Source organism: Gallus gallus, chromosome 18 (genome assembly GCF_016699485.2).
Source record: "Gallus gallus isolate bGalGal1 chromosome 18, bGalGal1.mat.broiler.GRCg7b, whole genome shotgun sequence".
NCBI lineage: Eukaryota > Metazoa > Chordata > Aves > Galliformes > Phasianidae > Gallus > Gallus gallus.
In genome coordinates, this window is record NC_052549.1 from 1,502,816 (window position 1) to 1,524,150 (window position 21,335).

Genomic DNA, 21,335 nt, shown 5'->3' on the forward strand with positions numbered 1-21,335 from the left:
CTAAAAGCTGCTAAAGGAGATACAGCTTCTCCAAAAATAAAGGCAGCAGGAGCCTAACACCAAGTTCTCAGGAGCCAACCGGTGTGCTCTGGAATAGCAGCCCTGTCACCATCCCAGTTAGCTATGGTCTGGTTCTACCACTGCAAGAAGGTGGCCCTGAAGCTGACATCCCCACACAGAAATCACTTTATCTGCACAATAAATTACTGGTAAGGCAGTTGTTTCATAATGGCTATGGTTTCTAATTGCTCTGTGCTGATCACAGATATCAACCATATTTTCCAAAAGGCTATTTAGGTCTATATATGGTCAGAATATCATTGGGCTAACATATTTGTTTTGTTTTGTTAGAATCAGATAGCTAGGGCCTGTCATTGACTCCAGAGGGGTGGAGAAAGAACACTGCAGAGGGTAATATTTCTGAAATTATGGAGCTGATGAGCTTGAGTATAAGGAAGCTATGTTTCCTTCTTAAGTAACAAATTTGGAGAGAAAAAGGTGAGTAAGAAACAGCAGCAAAAAGGCCACAGACCATAAGAAAAGCCGCAGGCACCGCACAGCTTTTAAAGAAACCTGAAAGATGAAGAAGAATTATTGGAAGTTATCAATTCCAGTAATATTTCCCACAATCTCCTTTGCCTATATCATTGGCTACAGGATCTTTAGGATCTTAGTCAAGGAAGGATGCCTTCCAGCACACAGAGCGTTAACAGACATCGGCCACGTCAGCTTAGCTGTAACCAATCCTTTCCTTCACAAGCGCTAAATGCTGTTCTCCATGACTTAAATTGTTATGCTGTAAGTTGCACCAAGAGCAGTTCTGCAGCATCGCTGTCACAAAGGAGAGGTTGAAGGACCTGAACTACTCATGCAAGGAAATGCAACTGCCAAAGTGCTGGTTGCCCCACTTCCCCCCCCACACAGCAGGAGCTGCTGCTCACACTATGGGATTGTCTCAGTGAGACAGTACATGTGCAGGGACCACCAACACCTCTACAAGGCACCATAGGGACATTTGGGTGCAGTCTCCCTCTCATGTGCATTAGGGGAAGGAAAAAATGAGAGTGTCCTCTGTGCTCCTCTGGCACCTGAAATTCACACTATCCCTGCATTATAGCTAATGTGAGCAAGGCAGAACTGCTCCACTGCGGCCCCTATTTGTTCCTTCTAACCTTCCAGGTGACACCTGGCAGGTTCCCAGTGGCCATGGATGTTTAACAGTACGAGTAGGAAGGGGCAGGTAGGTAGAAGTAGCAGTGATTTCTCTTCAGCGTGCACTTCCTTACTTGGAAGGTTTTGCTCAATGCTTGGGGTACTTATCTAGGGGACATGCTATGGGTTTTAACCCCCTTCCACCTTCTTATTCTTGAACTTTCCAAAGACAGCTGTCAGAAGGCACTGCTGCAATAGCCATGCATTTCAAAGTGGTTGCCAGGTATCAAACAAAAATATTGTTAAATTGAAGGAATCCTAATTTTGATTTATTTTAAACTTCTCACTGCTGACTTACATGAGCAGAAGTACAAATTATAGAATGAAAGTCTATCTGTGTTGTTTAAACTAATCATCTGCCCCGACTCTCCATTGCTGAATGAAAACTTGAATCAGTCCATCTTGGAAACACAATATATGCTGTCAGAATAAATATTTCTCTTTGCTAAAGGGGACTCAGAGTGCACGTATGCAAACAAACGTCCCTCTGAAGTAAATCCCTTAATCTACATATTGTCATAGCATTACATCAAACCACAGTGATGTAAATCTTTCTCTGTACCGTCTCTGACATTAAAAAATGGAATAAAGGCTTTGTTCCCTGTTTGTTAAGAATTTTCTTATAAGGACACATAATCCCACCCTATTATTTTCTGAGTCGCAATTATACATAACAGTCTTTACATAATGATGTTCAGCTTCCATGTTTGATGAACGGGATGTTGCTTTGAATAAGAATACAATACTTCATGGATTCCAAAACACCAATTCATACTCTACAAACCTATGTCTACCAAATGCCCATAGCTGCTTTTCCATTTGCCAGGAAAGGTCAAAAGAGAGTGAAGGTATTATGATATTTTTGCCTATGCATTAAAAGCACCAGGAAGTGCTTATTTCAACAATCATCAATTCAGCCCATTTCCCAGGGGGATTTCTGATCTGTTTTTGAGCAGCAGCTGACTACTGGAGTCCCTCACTGTGGAGCTGAGATCCCTCGGCCAACTGTTCCTTCTCCACTCGTCTCTCTTTTGGTCTCGGATGACACGGTAATAAAAAAGATGCCTTGGATCCTCAGGAATAGCTGATTCACTGGATCCAAGAGAATGTGCACCACAGCCCGCTGCAGTGAGCTATTCCTTGGCACAGAGAGGGTGCTTCTTCGGGCATTTCTTCTGGTGGTCCCATCCTACAAGACCTGCCAGACATTGTGGTTGCTCTGTAGTAAGGATATAGTAAGAGATACTACAGGAGGAGATTCTTCTTTACAGAGAGCCATCTTCATCTTTCTGGATTGCTTGCTCAGATAGACAAGAACTAGAAAAGTCCCTTCTTCTCTGGCTGGTTTCACTGCCCTGTCGTTACTCATAGTGGCAGCACATCAGTGGGGTTATGGCTTATGCCAGCATGGTGTTTTAGCTTGGAATAAAGCCTGTCTGTTGACCCACTGTAGAATCATAGAATCTCTAAGACTGGAAAAGACCTCTAAGATCATCCAGTTTAACCGTCCACCTACCACCAATATTTCTTGCTGAACTATGTACTCCAGTACAACATCTAAATGTGTCTTGAAGACCTCCAGGGACGATGACTCCATCAAAGTCCACAGAGGCTTCAGAACAGGTGCCTGAAGTGACTTTAATGGAAACTACACCTTGGTTTCACTTCTTCATTGTATTTTACACAAGGGGAGATATCCATGTGTTTGTGTCAGAAGCTTGTATTGGCAGGGGGAATTATAATGATAGGTAAGAGGTCGGGAACAGAGACAAAAAATGACTTCACTGTGCTGCAGGTGACTGATGGAAGACCTGGGAACAGTACCCCTAATTTCCCAATGTGAATGAACCTTGAATGCTCTGTTTAGGAAGAACTGGTTGGGGTTCATTTTTTTGGAAGCAAAGAGAAGCAGCAGTATGCCATGACACAGCCTGTTCTGCCCTCAGCCTGGCAGGCTCCTGCTGGCAGCTGCTGCATGTTGGGCCAATACAGGCAGCATCGCCACTGGAGAATGCAGAGGAAATCTCTGCAGATGGGTCTGAGAAGGGCTCATTTTATTTCATTCTTTCATGCTCCCCATGAAATCAAAGCACACATTTCTTTGCAGTGCAGGCCTTTGTCACATAATAGCAATTTTCCCCCAGCAATCCCTATAGTTTGAGATACAAGAAAATATATATACAGAGTTGCAGACATAATGAAATCAGAGCCTCCTCATACCATAACGAATCTTCTTCTGGCGACGGACCGGGGAAAGGAACATGAGAAGGAGATCAAGCCACCTATCAGCACTACTGGTAACCTCATAGCACTGCTCTGCACCGTACAGAAGTACGTACACAGAACAAAGCCCCCAGCAGGAATGTTTTCTCTCTGAAAAGGAGTTGGTTGCAATTCATGTTGCCGCAAAGTGGCTTTTCCACAGGGCAGACTTCTTGCAGGTCCAGCTGCAGCTCGCAGCCCAGCAGGCCTGCTGGAGACCGACTCTGCATTGCTCGCTGCTCCCGTCTATAAATAACATTTCAGATGCCCAGGCCGCACAGTCACGCTGTAGGAAAGGTCAGGCACAACCGTCACTGCCCAAAGGGATCGCTCTCCACAACTGCCCCACTGCTGAGGCTCATTTTTGGGCTGCAGCCAACAACTCTGGGCCTTATCAGGCCTGGATCGCGCTGGGAATTTTCTGACGGAACAATTTTATTGGAAAATGCTGATTCATAGACATCAAAATGTTTCACGGAAATGCACAAGTTTTTATTAATTTACAAGGAAACCCAGACATTATTTTGATGCACTAGTGACTGGTAGGCTGCCAGGGTATCCCATGGCTCCCAGTGTCTGCTTGCAGGACAGCTGTGTCCTTTAGGCTGCTTCAAGCATAGAACCCCGACCTCTGCAAAGGCCTCTGATAGCCTCACTTGGGTCTGGCTCCTGACAGCCCTTTCACCTCAGTGGGAGATCGGCTGTAGGGGCTTGGGGCTCCATGTGCAAAAGCCCTGGGCCACTGTGTGCTCAGGGGCTGTTGGCTGTCCTTACCCTTTCTCCTCAGAAAGCAGGACAAACTGTCTGGATTCTTTATAGAAATATGGATGGAAATAGTTTTTTTTCCACAATGGCAATAATCCAAGGTCCCTGGCACAGACTTCTCACACTGGACAAACAACTTTTGTCACCTCGGGGCTTTTCTGGAGTAGGAGCTCTCCTGCACCCCTCAGCCTGTCCCAACATCTCTACCCACAACCTGCCTCCTGGTTTGCTCACAAACATCATGAATTTGTTACTCTAGTGAGTCACAGACACAACCATCGAGCCCACTGCCTTGAGGCCAGCTGGGACTGGTCCATCTACGAGCAAAGGTTATCCAGAAATACACTGTCACCATCTTCTCAGTCTCCTTGGTAAGCCTTCTCCACATGGTTAGAAGATCCTTGAGCTGCAGGACAATGTTTCTCCTCTCCTCTCCTCTCCTCTCCTCTCCTCTCCTCTCCTCTCCTCTCCTCTCCTCTCCTCTCCTCTCCTCTCCTCTCCTCTCCTCTCCTCTCCTCTCCTCTCCTCTCCTCTCCTCTCCTCTCCTCTCCTCTCCTCTCCTCTCCTCTCCTCTCCTCTCCTCTCCTCTCCTCTCCTCTCCTCTCCTCTCCTCTCCTCTCCTCTCCTCTCCTCTCCTCTCCTCTCCTCTCCTCTCCTCTCCTCTCCTCTCCTCTCCTCTCCTCTCCTCTATCCTGGTAGACACAAGGCTGAACACAAGTCAGCAATGTGCCTTTGCTGCTTAGAAGGCTAATGATATTCTTGGTTTCATTAGGTGGAGTGTCCCCAGTAAGGCAAAGGTGATCCTTCCCCTCTACTCCAAATTGGCGAGGCTGCATCTGAAGTACTGAGTCCAGTTCTGGGCCCCCAGACATACTGGAGAGACTCTAATCAAGGGTTACCATGATGAAAGGACTGGAGCATCTCTGCTTTGAGAGACTGAGAGAGATGGGACTGATCAGTCTGGAGAAGAGAAAGCTCAGGGGAATCTCAGTGATGTCTATAAACACCTGAAGGGAGGATGCAAAGAAGATGGGACCAGGCTCTTTGCATCCATAACCAGTGACAGGACAAGAGGCAATAGGCACAAACTGGAACACAAAAGATTCTGCCTAAACATCAGGAAGCATTTCTTAACAGTGTGTGTGATGGAGCACTGGGACAAGTATCCAGAGAAGGTGTGGAGCCTCTCCATGAAGAACTTGAAAAGCCACCTGGACATGGACCTGAGCGACCTGCTCTGGGTGGCCCTGCTGAAGCAGAGGTTGCACCACATGACCTCCAGAGGTCCCTTTCAATCTAAACCATGCTGTGATTCTGTGTTATAGCCAATGTTACATAGTGCAGAAACCAAATGCCTACATTCCCTGCCCTTCCTTTCACACCTCACAAAACATGGGGAGACTTTTCTGTGGGAGGAGGAGCGAATGGATGGCAGATAGAAGCTGGTGCAGATATTTAGCAAGGTGCTGCAGCTGCTGTATGCCATAACTGGTTGTGAGGACGTCCCAGGGACGGTTGTTGGATGGAGAGAGACAGCAACCCCATGAGCTGCTGGTGGGGAATGTCTGTGAACTGTGAGAAAAGCAAGCAGAGCAGAAGCGGTGTAACCAGGGCTGGCACACACTCCCATGGGGCTGAGAGGGCACTCAGGGCCACAGCGCAGTCCTTATTGACAGTGCTTCTTGATCCTGCACCCACCATAGCCATAGATGAACCACACTGTCTGCCTCTGTGTGAGCAATTGTGCCAAAGAGGAAAGTAAAAGTCATTTTTCCAGCCCTGATTCTCCCAGACAACACTATACCAGCACCCAAGGGTGAGTGGCTCCTGGTCCCTTCACTCTCCAGCTGAAGGATGTGGGGGGAGGAACACTACTATGAATCATTGAAATGCAGCTACATTTCTCTGGGGCTCACCTAAATGTTGCTGCTTTCCTATGAAAGAGAAACAGACCATATTATTCCGAAAACAAAACAAGGCAGGGAAAGTCACAGCTGCCCAGAACAAGTGAAAGTCAAAATGCCTGGAACAGGTGAAAAGTGCAGGAAAAGGCTTCTCTGACGAAAACCAAAGAGGAATAGATCTCCAAGATCGTTAAGATAAAGGCTGTTTGCCTCTCTGCCAGATTTCAGAGCTCCACAAAGCTTCACTCGTTCTGACCTCCTCTCCTATCTCCTCTTCCACCCCCACAGCCCCCACTGCTCGGCACAGCCGCCTCCATGCAGAGTTTGCTCCTCCATCACACAGACATGGGAAGCTGGAAGAGCTGTAGCTGACCGCATTGACCAAAGCTGGAGTGTGGGCAAAGCTGGGGGAGCTGTGGGCAGCTCACAGGTAGTGGTGGGGAACCAAAGAGAAAGAAGGGGCTGAACAGCATCTGTGAGAAGCAGAGGCAGAGAGAGATTGTTGCCAAGACAGCATTCCTCAATTTATGGGACAGGAAAGTTTATTAAAGCAAAACAAAGAAAGAAAGAAATTAAGACCTGAAAACAAGACTTGGTCCGAGCAAGGTAACGTTCCCATTTGTTTTGCATGTCAGACATTGCACATGATGAACTGTGAAGCTCTGGAAAGGCACAAAGAAGAAAACTCGTTTTTTGTTTTTTGGGTCTTTTTTTTTTTTGTCTTTTTTTTTTTTGGTCTTTTTTTTTTTTTCCTCTTCTGAGTGAATTACAGATTAAACTGTAGATTTCTCCTATTTTTATGGAAATAAACGCAAAGTTATTAAAATGTTCTCAGTCAGCTGTAGTGGGTTATGCTATATATGGTTAACAAACTGACCTGCACCCACTGCTTCCATAATGCTCTATTATTGTAACAGGGCTGGCTTGTTGATGCAATCAAAATGGGATTATGTCTCGTGCTGGGTGTCGGGAGTTGATGCAGGTGTGAGCTCTCCAGATGATACTGCTTGTACTGTCTTATGGCTTTTGCCTGTTCTCAGCAAGGGGATGGCTGCTGGTGGCTGCGCAGGGCTGGCACTGAAGGAAAGCAGATGTGTCAGAAGGGCTGTGTGCTGCTGTGCTTCTGCTCGCAGCCTGAGAGGGGTCTGTGTGGGCCTGGCACTGCCCGTGGGTTGGCAGCCAGGAAGGAGCAGCGTGAACTTCTGCTTTCCTCTGCCCTTCATCTATCCCAAAGACCATAGTATACACAAGGCGGGCTGAAAGCTGTGTCAGCATCGGTGAGAAGAGAAAATGATGCTCATCTGGGAAGAAGGAGAAACCAGCCCCACATTCTTGGGTCAATGGAGACAAAGATGTTCCTCAGTTCCCTCTTTCCTTGGGGAGTATCAGCAGATAAGGTACTACCTGGTCTTCTGTGATGGGGCAGCAGGGCCTGGCAGAGCTTGGGGATGTGAAATCATATCTTTCCTTCCTCTTGCTTAAGATGGTTTGATTTGTATACCTATTATTAGGTCCTGGTAACTTGAACAGATGTTTAAAGACACAGGGCTGGAGCAGAGAGATAAATCTCCTTATTGCTTTCAAAAATGGTAAACAGAATTTCTATTTTTGAAAAAGAGAACTTATCAGCCAGCATAACTTCCATCTCCAGAAAAGTGCTGGGACTACTAATCAGACCAACAAACCTATACTGAAACAAATCAAGGAGAAGGAATAAATAACATTCAGTGAGAGTGTGTCAGATCCAGTCCTGTGGCGCTTGTGGATAGGGAAGAAGCAGCACATGTCATCCATCTTCTCTTTAACAAGGCTGCTGACATGGACGTGACACTCTCAAAAGCTGTTTGAGAAAACACGACCTGTGTAAAACTGCTCAAGGTGGTGCAAAACGCTTAGAAAGGCACTCACAGAAGGAGGATCTCACCGCATTGCTACGTCCCACAAAGTCTCGTGTGCTATGTTTTCTCCTACAGAGTAGAGTGGATTAGTAAGAGGGCAGTTCAGAGGGAAGCATAGAGACAGAGCAGGATTACAATTAGAAATGACTTCTAAGAAGTGCTTATAATGCGAGGATGCTTACAGAAATAAATGCAGTGAGATTAACTTAGGAATGACCTACACAACATATATGGCAAAATGCCGTGCAGCTGCTCTAGCAAAGCAGAACAGGATTGCAATGGGTCAAGTTCATTGATGGTGCAACACAGGTGTGAAAGGGATCAGCACTGGGCAGGCATGGTGCAGGCTGTACATGTTGTTGAGGCCTCCTGCTCTGCTGTGCTGGGCATGCCCTCAGCTTGGGCTCCACATCCTGCAGTATATGACATGGACGGAGGTGTGAGTCCGCTGAAGAGAGCCCAAGGGTCTGAAGGGAAGGCAAGTCATGCAGAAAGTCATGTCTCCTAGGGAAGGCTGTGAAACTGAAGGTCAGTTTGGGGAAAACTGGACTGAGGGGAACCCGAGTAAATTTTTAGTTGTAGAAAAGGCAATAGAATCATAAAATCATAGAATCCTTAGAGTTGGAAGGAATCTTTAAAGGTCATCTAGTCCAGCTCCCCTGCAATGAATAGGGATGTGCACAGCTTCATCAGGTGCCCAGAGCCTGATCCAGCCCGTCCTTTAAAGTCTCCGGGGTTGGGGCACTCACCACATCTCTGGGCAGCCTGTTTCATTGCTTCACTGCCCTTACTGTAAATAAACTAGCATTTTGCTCTCTGTTTCTCTGTTGGGTAAGACTAGAAGTTGCAGGCTTGCACTTCAGGAAGGAGCTGAATGGACAGTTGATCAGAGTTGGAATCTCCATCACAGAAATTCACTGAGGATGGACAGACTTATGCCAGGAATGACTGAAGGAAAGCTGGCCTTGCCTTTGAGCAGGAGAGTGTTTTCAGGTTTGTTCCAGATGTATTTCGCGTGCCCGTATGGTTGTATGGATTCGTGGGGTGTAGTGCTCAGTTCCAGGCCTATGACAACACTGCGATGTTTTATATCACTGCCTCCCAGACAGCATCACCAGCTGAATGCTGCTTCTTGTCTAAGGGAACCCCCTTCACTCGGCTCATCTGTGCTCCTGCTGCATGAGCCATCCTTCATCCCATAGAGATCCTTAAAGAAAGCAGCGGTGAATCCCTGCAGACAGCCCAGAGGCACCTTGGGGACTCAGGCGTTCCAAGAACCCTCTTTCTTGCCTTAAAGCACAGCCCATCCCGGCAGCCTTTGTAAACAACACCAAATGAGAGCTCCCTCTGTTCCTCTGGGGAGCGCAGCGCACGGCAGCGCCAAGGAATGCGGCCTGCTGTGCTTGTTATGGCAGCACCGCCGTGATTTACGCCTGGCGGTAGGCCGCGGCGGAAGTAGCAAATCACCTCCTTCACACAGGCTCAAAAGGCAATTAGACAAATCCAAGGAAGAAATACCCACTGAGGCCATTAAACATCGCGTCTCGCTCCTGGTTGAGGAAAGCCCTGCATCACCGAGAGCTGGGTGAGGGAACTGCAGGACACTGCTCTGTTCTTCCACATTCCTCTGGATGGAGGGAGCACCCCCTGCCCTCGGCCGGTGGGATCAGCCCTGTGTGCACATCTGTCTGAGGTGCCCACAGGCCCGGCGGGTTAGTGTGGGGATGGGAACATATATATGGAAACATATATATAGTGTGGGGATGATGTGTCTCAGCCTGGCCACATGCCGGGCTCTGTGCTTTCTGCTGCAGCTCAGGAGGAGCTGGGAGCCCTGACCCCTCCCTGGGTAAGCTCATGGTTACTGCTACAAAGGATCAGGACAGGATTTAGCTATGAGTGCTGCTTTGCCAAACAGATTCTCCCCTGCGCTGGGCAAACAGTGGTATGACAAACTGGCCAAGCAGATGCCATCGCAAGCACAGCAGCGTGCTGTTATCTAAGCAGCACTGGAGTTTTCAGATGCAAATAGCTTATTGAGTTGATGAAAGTCGCGGCAGTAAAGTGTTCTTTTCTAACCTCACCATACAAAAATATCTCTGAATAATAGGACTGTGTTTTTCTAAAAATATTCTTTGTTGATTTACAGCAGTATCACATTAAAGCACAGCATTGGATCTCCTTCATTAATGAAATAAGACTCAAAAGTCTCATTATAGGAGTGATTTTCACAGAGTAACTCAGTAAGCTATTTTTAATATTCTCATGGAGCGATGCCAGGAAGATAATATTGTGCTCTATAGCAGAGAAATATACTTTCAGACAGATTTGATTGACACTGAAGTGTGCTTGAGTGCTGCACACAAAGTATTCAAGGAGAGAGCAGCTCTACGGCTAGTGTTGAGAAAACCCTGGCAGAAGGACATCCCAGTTACCACTCCATCAGCTGTGCTCCCCACAGGTACCTGGGGAGGTCAGAGAGAACGGATGGTTCCTTCTCCCTCTCTCAAGGCAGCAGGATGAACCACTGCTGCTGTGCTTTCACAGTAGGAGTGCTGCACCTCGCCTGGCTAAAGGGAACTGAAGGAAAACCTCTGCCCTTTTCCTGCGGCTCTCATAAAGGTTGGAATTCTGTCCCTTGCCCAATTTCCAGATGGCACACACTGCACCTTTTCCAGTGCAATTCTCACCCTAGTTTCTTCTCTCTTCCATGTCTCACCACTTTCTTTACATATTTATATATATATTTGGTGCTGCAATCTTGTACCAGGAGCAAGGAGCACAAAACATTGCTGCCCTAACTGACGTACAAACGAGCAAAGCGACACTTCCAAGCAGACTGTGCACCTTCGGTTGGAGCAAAGCACAGGCATGATCTCAGTTTCCTTTCTGCTATGCTGTGACTGCTCCTCTTCACATGATACCTATTTCAGATGGTCCCACACTGCAAGGGGCTATTTCAGGCCTAACGAGGGGCTCTTATCAACTTTCAGGCTCATTTTCAGTGGAGCAAATCGCTCTGCTGAGTGAGCAGGATTGCAGCACACGTGTCAGGGGCTGCCCGAGGCATTTGAGGCAGAAGGACATTTAAAACCACGTTTCAAACTCTGGTTCAGTGCCTGACAAAGGCAGCCTCCTTCAGGGCCTCTAGAGCAAAGCTGCTAATTTTTCCCATTGAGAGTCCACGGCTGCACAGAGCTCAGGGCAGCAGGTGTCCATCAGGGAGATAAGTGGGCTGCTTTAGAGCTTCCAGGTGCATATTTGGATGACAGAAGCCAAAGCTTGGAGAAAACACAAAATGCAGATGAGGAGATTGTGTTATCCCTTCTGTAGTTTCAACAGAAACATCAGAGAATGGGGAAATCTCACACCTTCTCAGGATAACCATTCCATTTTGATTCTGTTCCCTGCTGGAAAGTGCCTATGTCCTCCTCTTGCCTTTGGTGTTTGTGCAGAACTCACCAGGGTGGCAGAGACCCCTCATGGCAATGCCAGCACAGGTAATGCCCAACCATTATCTTTACACGACACACAGAGACTCAGGGTCTGTATGAAGCTCAGGTAAGCTGCACAGCTCCCTCAAATTATTCTCACCTCCAGCACTCCAGCAGATACTGCAAAGTAAAAGTCAAAATCAGCTGCCAAGTCTTATCTGAAAGCCAACATCATGCTCAGTCTTGGAAATTGTTATTTAGAGCATTTACTGTGCTAGTACAGCAGACAGGTCTGGGCCTTACACCTCAAAAAGCTGAAGTGATCATCACAGTCACATATGCTTGTCCCTGCCCTTGCCTTACCCATCACAGCATAGTAGCTTGACTGCGGCATCTTGGGGTGATGCAGAACCATTCTGAGCTGTACCTGCCTGCGAAAACTTCTCATCAGCACTGAAGACACTCTTAGTCCAAAAGGAGTCTCTTGACAGCACTATCCTCTGCTTCCAAATGGGCCTCAACTGCAAACAGCTGGTCCTAATTCTGAAACCCCAAGAACCACAGAACGAGACTGCAGCATGCTTGAAAGCACCTTCAGGAATCTCTGGCAAGATCTCCATTGTGACAGTGATGTTTATGAACTACATGTATCCATCAGGAAGAGATCTATCATGTTTACGTTAACGTTACGATTCTTCTTGTTTTGCTAACATCTCTGCTAGTAACCATATTCCTTCTGAGCACTGCTTTGGTGGTTTGCAAATGCATCCCTGAGCACAGAACGTGCAGTGCTTCTCCTGCTGGCTTCCTGAGTCCTGTAACAGATTTGGACAGCTATACTGTAACAAATCCACAGCCACCTTGGTCTCCATGCCTGTCACAGTGCAGCAGACCATGGCTGCTCATAGCTGCAGGCGACAGCAGCCCTGGCAGCCCAGTGCTCCTGCTGCTTGGGCAATGCTCCTCCAGTTGTGAACAGCCTCAAGCCTGTTCCAGGCTGCTCTGTGGTCTTGCAGCGCTTCTCGCTCCTATTCCCCTTGCAAACACAGGGGCTCATTGCCAGGTTTTATGGATGCGCTGCTTGGCCAGCCTTCTGATGCCATCTCATAATTAGTAGTGCCTATATACATCCTGGCCCCTTCTTTTCCTCTTGTCTTTAGCATCCCAGGGTAGCTGGAAGCTACGCCTTGGTGTGAGCAGCGCTGCTCAGTGTTTACTTTCACATTTCCAAACAATCTCTTGCATCCTGACCAGTTCAGCCATCCTTGGCTAAACGACATACCGCTGAGGACAATGTCTATTGTCCTGCATGCTGCTCGCTGGCCAGAGGAGCGCTTCACATCTGGTATGAGCTCTGTGGGACTGTGGCTTTGGGAGAAGCACCCATAAAAGGAACAAATCAAAGTTTGTTACCTCAAGCCCATCAGCGTTCAGCATTCATGGGTAACAGCAGTGTGTGCTGGAGCTCTAAAAGCCATCTGCAACTGCATGGTCAGCCCCTGCAGCTCTGTCAGTGCCTCCTGCAGGTCTTTGCAGGACCACCCAGCAGCAGCAGGAAGGTGAGTGTGGTGAGCACAGTGGTGCTGGGAGAGTTCATGCTCTTAAAGCACATCCCTCCCTGCAGCCTTGCAAGAGATGACATTGTGGATGCTGAGACAGCTGCTGCCATTTCTGCAAACGGCATTGTGTGCTTCACAGTTACTCACAGATGGTGATTTATTTGCAGAATCTCCAGGATCTTCATTTGATTTTTGATCCTTCCTCTGTGACGGGTGTCAAAGTACTGTAATTACTAAGCCTTAAGAGGGAACTCACTGAGATGATTTCCTTCCTTACTGTAAAGAAACAACCAGCAAAATCCAGGGAAATAAAGTAGCAGCAACACAGCACAATTGGGTATGAGGTGACCCATGGCACAGCCAAGACCTCAACTACCAAAATGTTCCCAGTCCCAAAGTAGAGCACAGGGAGACAGGGCAGAAGGTGGCATCAAAAAGGTGGGAAAGCAGAAACTGTAGCCATATGGTAAGGAAAGCAGAGGTCTTATCCCAGCCCCTAGAAGAGCCCGGTGAAGTACCCACACTGACCTCTTGTGTCCCCACATCGTAGCCTCCAGCCTCTGAGCAGCAGGATTTAGGAGGACAAGGAAATAAAGACAAGGCAGCAGAGATTTCCTGTTCCTTCTGGGAGCTGTTGTGCAGGAGAAGCAATGTCTGTATAGCCCCAGGGTTGCAGCAGTAGCTATGGAGAGATTTGCTGCTGCTCAGCAGCCTCAGAATGAGCAGCCTTCTCCCTGCAGTATTCTTTATGTCCAAGCCAGAAACGGAGGCCTGATTTGACCCTAAATGCATATATAACAAAGACACAGCTGTGAGCTTCCTCTCTTCTCATTTTAAAATACATGAGCTGGTTTGCACAGCCCTTTTCCCATCCATGGAGCTGTTCTCCAAACACCACCCCAGCAAAATACTGGGAAGCAGCCACAGTGCTAAACATCTGCATAGACATATTGTGCCAGATGTAACCAGAAGATGATGCAGCACTGGGACTGGAGATGGATTCCTGGAAGTGCCCTCCACACCCACCCAAAACCAGCCCTGAGAAAGCCGGATCCACAGCAAGAAACATGGGAATGGATTGCGAGGGCAGCCCATCTGCTCCCCTGGGAGCTCTTGCTTGTCTCACCAACAGAGCGATGGGCACACAAGGGAGCACCAGAGCAGGCTGAGCTATTGCCACAGGATTGCTGTGGGCAGGAATGAGACCTAGAGACCTTCCTGGCTGGAGATCGGGTGTGGGAGCAAGCTCTGTGTCTGTCCCACCTCTCTTTCTGGTGCTCCCCAGCTATCCATGACTCTCCATCATGACCCCAGCTAACCATGGCTCTCAGCACGCACCAGGACCACCTACACTTCACTGTGTACTGCTTCCAGGGCTGACAATTTCCATGGAGTTTGTTAAAAGAAGAGCTTGCACGGCACCACAGAGAATGTTGTGAGGATGATGTTGGTGTTGTGTGGTTTCTGCGCCGTTCCTCTGTGAATTGTGCAGAGGTCAGACAGCTCGGAGCAAATTGCCTGCAGGGTTCTGCACGCACACGTGCACGTCCACGCTCACAAACACTTGCGCACACAGACGCAGATAGGACTTACGTATTTACTTTCCTTGTTGCCTCATAATTTAAAACCCCATTCAGAGTGAAAATATCTGTTTCCTCTTTGTGAATGGACAAATCTAACACAGATGGTACATTAACTGGAAACATCTTTTGTTCCAGTATGTTCATACATTCGTTCTCTTCAAGGACAGAAGGTGCCATTTATGATCCTCTCTTCAGTGTTTCTGATCATAGAATCATAGAATCGTTTGAGTTGGAAGGGACCAAATGTCATCCATCAGGTGCTCAGAGCACCGTCCAGCCTGACCTCGGGTGTCTCCGGGGGTGGGGCATCCATGACCTCTCTGGGCAATCTGTGCCAGTGCCTCAGTACCATATTCTAAATCTCCCCTTCTTTCTGGGCTGCGAGGGCACATTGTTGGCTCATGTCCAGCTTGCCATCCACTGGTGCCTCCAAGTCCTTTTTGGCAGAGCTGCACTCAATCTTTTCATTTCCCACTTTGTATTGCTATTGGGTCTTGCCATGACCCTGGTGCAGACCTTGCACTTGGATTTGTTGAACCTCCTGAGGTTCCCCTGGGCCCAATGCTCAGCCTTTCTGGGTCTCTCTGGATGGCATCCCATCCCTTGGGTGTGTCGACTGCACCCCACCCATTTAATGGTGCTATCCATAAGACCTTTATGACTTGGTGATCTCCCACTAAAAACTGTGACCCGTCACCACCTCTTCCTCTCCTTCCAGTACTATGAAAGCACTAGTTGAAAGGCTATCTGTGTCAGCAGTGACAGATCTGCTGAAATGTGCTGAGGTGGAGCAAGGCTGACTTTCTTTTAATTGCAATGAAGTCTACGGTACTTCGTGTCTCCTATGACAGCCTTCTGTGACTCCTTTGGGATTCCTGCTCCAAATGAGAGCAACAGGAAACCAAATATGAAGCAAGCACCAGAGAAAATTTCTTTGAGGTTTCTGCCTAAATTTGTGATTTCTTTTTGCATAGGAATGGACCACTTGGAAGGAACCCACTAATTTGAGCTGAAGGAGTTCAAGTGCTGCAGCTTACACTAAGTCCCTAGGTAAGCTGGCCTAATGGACAGATCACCCTGAAGAAATATTCAAGCTTCATTTCTTAGCCAAAATGCACCCAACTTCTGTTTCCAGCCAACAGATCCAGACAGAGATGATTTCCAGGTGAGAATCTGAAAATGGCCACAGCGGTCTATGTCTTAAGAGTGACCAAAGGAAGAGAGTAATAATGGGCAAAAAGTGTCTGTAGTCAGAGAGCTCCTGAGTCAGAGATAACATCTACATTTAATTGTTTTCAAAGGATTTACTGTCCATGTGCAATTCAGTACCTGCAAGACCACAGACAGACCAATTTCACATATCCAATATAAGTGCAACAAGTCCTCTGTAAGAGAGAAAGAGATAAGTAGACAGTGAGAGAATAACCAACTAGAAGATGCCTTTTCCTACTATTCCCCGCTAGATTTCATACTTGGGTATGCACATGCTTGCTTGTTATAATGTTGCAAATATCCTTGTTGTTTCCAGAAATACTCATAGATAGAGAAAGCAACACAGGAAGAACCACAACTGTAAATGATGTGAAACAAAAAACTGAAGCTCAGCATGGAGACATGAGTGCTCTTGCCCCACTGAAGCAGGGAAATGAAATCTTATACTTACTGACACTATTTTATCAGAGGCATTGCTACCAGAGAGGACAACAGGCAGAGCATGGATACTGAATGCTGGTCTGGTGGTGGTGTCAGAAGATCCAGGATCCCAGAGGCTCAGTCACAGAATCATGGAATCATAGAATGGCTTGGGTTGGAAGGGACCCCAGTGATCATCAAGTTCCAACTCCCAGACGACCTAATCCAGTCCTGCTGGGTGCTGAGCAATGGTCCTGGCCAGGGGGACACACAGGCAGACTGCGGCCTCACCCCAAGAATGGTCCCAGTGAAGATAATGGAGGACCTGCTGAGCCTCAGCACCATGGTGCTTCGCAGTACTGAAGCTGCGATAACCAACAAGATGGGGTCACCTGTGGAAGCTTCTCCAGAGCTGGTTCAGCACACATCCCTGGTGAGCAAGTCAGTGGAGATGCAATGATAAGGACCACGAAAATGTGAATGTGGGACTTCACACACGAGAAAAGAAGACTCGAGATAATTCTTAGTCTATCAGACACATGGCTGCAGGATACAGAGGTGCACCTGCCTGTGGGGGGACAGCTTTGCAGGGTTGGCTATGTCTGCAAGCATGCCTGTGCATCAGAAGCTGGGAGAAAACAGTTCTGCAGCAGAGCTTGCTCTCCACCAGCCAATTCCTTTACCCTTGCTGACTGCAGCTAGCAAGGGCCAGGAGCCAAGAACAAAGCTGATCATGAGGTGTCAGGAAATGTTTGCCATGACTTTATCCTTAAAATGACCCCTTGTAGATATTTTGCTCAGGAAAAGAAGGTCCTACCCAGCCTCTGTGGGGCACAGAGCAACACAGACCCCCAAGGAGGAGTGATGGGTCCCTCAATGAACTCCTGTTTAAGTGACACCTAAATTCCAGATGGCCAACAGGGAACAGAGCAGGACAAGGACCGACTGGGTCCACAGCAGGGCCCTCCTCTTCTGCTGCTGCTTCAGTCACTCATCCAGACTGAGAACCTGGGAGACTTCTGAAGTGTGGCAGCAGGTGAGGTCCCACCTGCCTGTGTTAAAGAAAAAACACAGATTCTAGAAACAAATGAACCTCTCAGGGCTTAATAGAAGAGTGATGTGTGAGGTGCTTGTGCAAGTGAGACGCAGCTCCGAACTCTGTTATGGAAATTGTGCTCTGTGACAAATATGTTGTGAATGACTCGTCCTGAAACCATGCCAGCATGTAGGTGCTGCTATCACAACATTCGGTGCTTTAACTTACTGTGAGCGTTCTTGTGATAAATCATGGAAAACCTTGCTTGTGCTATCTTTAGTCACTGCAGTGTTTCACAAGTCACTCACAGCTCTAAAAATACAGTTTATATCATTGGATTCCTGGAATTCTTTTAGTTCTTACATTCTGATTTAAGTGGCATTAAAGCTGGGCTGTGCGGTTCAAGGCTGCAGGCTGATATTTCATTGTGGATTAGATATCACCTGGGTTCAATACAATGTTTGCAATATTTATTTGATTTGGATCCAAAGGTAATTTGGAAAATCTTCATGTAGATACACCTCGTACCTGCCTATGTGGAACAAGGGATAGATTTTGTTTGGGACTAGATAGTAATTTAATAACCTTTCCAATATAGAATTAAACTAAAACACATGCTCACCAGAAAAGCTGAGAGGACTGTTCAGGGTTTTCTCCCCCAAACCTGCAGATATCTTTCCTCTTCTGGTCTGTGCACCCTGATGTTGTGATGACTTCTGGGTCAGACATCTCTCTCTTCTTTATTTTTGCTTCACTTACATGTCTTTCATAATAGTTGTTGCTTCAAGAACACCAAGAGCAAAAAAGTCTTGACCTCCCACTAGCCTTTCTGGATTTGATTACCAGCTCACCAATGGCTGATAGTTTGAGCAGAATTTAATGCTTTAATTTTCCTTGATAGGGACTATGGAGCACGTTACTTTTTTTTTTATCCCAACTGGCAGCTCAACAAAGCCCTGCAATAAAAAGCTCCATTTGTGTAATAAACTGTTGTACAATCTACTACTTATGAACATGGGCCCTGAAAATGTGCAACCTTTCTGCACATTACATTAAACACAAACCAGATGGGCACTTGAAAATCCTCCCCTTTGTTGCAAGGGGCTAAAGGAGCTGGTGGTCAGAGGGTCTACTTCACTATACAAATAAACAGAAGAGTTTAACTACATTATTTTCCAAAATCAGCAATGGGAAACCTATGTGGAAACATTATGAGCAGTTAGCAAATGCTGCTGAACTGGAGTAGGCACAAGGGGAACTCTTCAGTTCTCTTAAATGCAACTGCCTAAACAGCAGTGGTAGGGTCCATCTCATGCAGCTTTCCAGCTAGCAGCCTCTGGCTCCATGCCTACAGACCAGATACACAGCCTGCAGCCGAAGCTCTGACAATCAGGCATGGTTACACACTGATACACTTGGAGAAACAAATGGGTAAAATTAAATTCTTCCCCAACACATCTCAGCCAGAGCTGGTCATGTAAAGTCCAACAGTCATTGGAGAGAAGTGGAAACCTCCCGAGGGAACTGAGTCCATTCTGAGAAGGGAAGGCAGAGAAACCTCATCAGATCAGATAGAACTCATATTTAGGTAACTCTCTAACTGAAATACATCTCAATCTTGGAGTTCTAGAGGCTGGGAACAAGGGATTGCAACACTGAACCAAGGACCTTGCTGTATCTGGTTGTACCAGAAGATGCCCAACACCTTGCACACTGAGCATGTGTATTGAAACAGCTCTTGAGGAGCTGCTTGATAGCAAGTAGCTCCTTCATGTCCTCTCGTCCCTACTTGTGATTACAAGAGGTACCACAAATTCTTTCTGAAATCTCCCTGGCCAAATTGACACTGGCCGAGATGCTTGGCTATAGTGATTCATAGGGCTTGCATTCTTACTACCTCCCCTAGGGAGGTGTGCAGAGAATCACATAGGAGATGGACAGGGTAAGGATAGTTTTGATGCAAACCAGTGAAGATGAGCAGAGAAAAGTGTTGTACAGGTGTTCCCATGGTATGGATGCCACATATAAAGTAGAGGTGTGCAGCATGGTGGGATGAGATGAGATGAGATGAGATGAGATGAGATGAGATGAGATGAGATTGGATGCAAAGCAGGATATTATCCTGAAGAAAATGACCCTGGGTCATTGATTCTTTAGAATGCTATCACTGGCCCCAGTGTCAAGACCCAAGAAGGTTAGGTGGACCTGGAAGGGAAAAGTAGCTTATGAATCATGAGGCTGCTTAAAGTATTGTCAGTAACTCTTATCTCACCAGTAGGCAACTCAATTCATGACTGAGGCTGGGTGGAACATTTGCTGAGGGTGAAGTTGCCTTGAGCTCAAAATGACCTCTCTTGGCAAGGCAAAGTGCAACAACTCGTAGTACTCAGCCAAGGTGCATACACAGTGGCTATGCTGGGAGGCCTAGTAGAGCTCATCTCTAAATCCAGTATTATTAGTGACTTTCAAAAGGCCCACAGCCATGTTTTCCTTAGGCTCTTCCAAAACAGCTGTTCATAGCTCTGCTCAGTTCAGGCCAGTGTAGCCCAGAACTTAGGAGGAGATGTCATTGAGCATTTAAACACCATGGCCTATGGGACTGGGCACAATTTTAGTATGTCATGGCAGAAGGACAGTCTGACAGTGTATCTTTCCAGGGGCAGAGAAGGGACAGAGACTGGGAAAGAGCTGGGCAGGCAGGTGTCAGGATTCCTGCTCAGTGTTTATGTACCAGTATCCTCTGTTCTGAGCGCATGCATCCAGTCCCAGGTTTTTGTAGGTCCTGCTGGATGGGCTATCTCCTTTCTCAAAGGTGATTTATTTTTACAAACTTAAATGAAATCTCCTTAGCCATTTCTGAATAATACAAGAGTTAAAAAGACTATTTTCCTATTTGAAGATATTCTAGCTAGACTGTTTTCATTAAATCAAAGTTAAGTCAAATAAAGGCTGTGATTTGAAAGTTCAGACTCAGGCAGGAGCTCTGAGGAGCAGTGCCCCTGGGAGGTGGGTGTCTGCCCAAGGGCACTGAACCCCACAGATCACCAGCTGGAGGGCTCACTGGGAAGAGCATGGGACACCCAGTCTCCTCAGAGGTGATGAGATGAAACGCAGTAGGACTGACAGCTACAGATGGTGTTCACATTCCCTTCCTTCTCATCATCCTCAGCCATTGTCCCCTTCAGTGGTATAGTCTTGGATGGTGGATCCCTGCTCCCTCCTGCTGCTTTCCTCCAAGCTTTTGTGGGGTGGAGGAGAATGGTAAATACATCTGCACAGATAACCTTTATAGCGCTTGGAAACAAGCAGATAGCGACTTGTTCTTTTTCCCCACAGCAATCTCACAGGTACTGACCCTCCATCCTACAACAGGAGACAGGATGGCAAGTCCCTGCTGTGACAACCCAATGAAAGGCACCAAGCTGGACAAGGAGGCTCTGCCTCAACGGTATAAATCTGCTTCAGGACTCTGTGGTGGCTTTCAGGGCAAAGGCAGGTGACTGCTGTATACCACTGCAGAGGATCACCTGCAGAGCTGGGGATGCCATCCTCATTTCCCTGCTGAATGCTCATCGGGTGACTCCACAAGCCCAGCAGGAGCTGTCTCAGCAGGGAACATGACATCAAAGGCAGGCCTGGGCATCACACAAGATGTGTGACTCTTGGCAGGCCCACCTGTTCCTGAGATTATGTGAGATGAAGGGAGATGGCTGTTCCTAAACAGGGTCAGTAGGAAGAGCCAAGCCCTCACATTATCTGAATGTGCTAAAGAAAACAGCAAAAGGAGGAGAGAAAAGGTCTGGAGGGCTGCCCATACTGTGCAAACAACACATGCAGGAGTGGAGCCATGTCCTGATGGACCACCAAGCTGATGGCCATGCATGGCATGAGTCTCCAAGTAACAAGAATTGGAAAGCTACAGAGGAAATATGAATTTTATGCATCACCAGGCAGTCTTAACTTTGTCCTTTCACCGGTCTACATCATTGTTGCCTTTGGTATCATGTTATCTTAAGAATACTTCGATATCTGAGACTGCAGGAAAAAAGT

General features: G+C 47.2%; 1 protein-coding gene across 20 annotated transcripts in view; it reads right to left on the reverse strand.

Moving 5' to 3' along the window:
- Positions 1 to 21,335, reverse strand: part of MYOCD (myocardin) — a 221,325-nt gene that overhangs the window by 77,557 nt on the left and 122,433 nt on the right. The gene's annotated exons all lie outside the window — the stretch shown is intronic.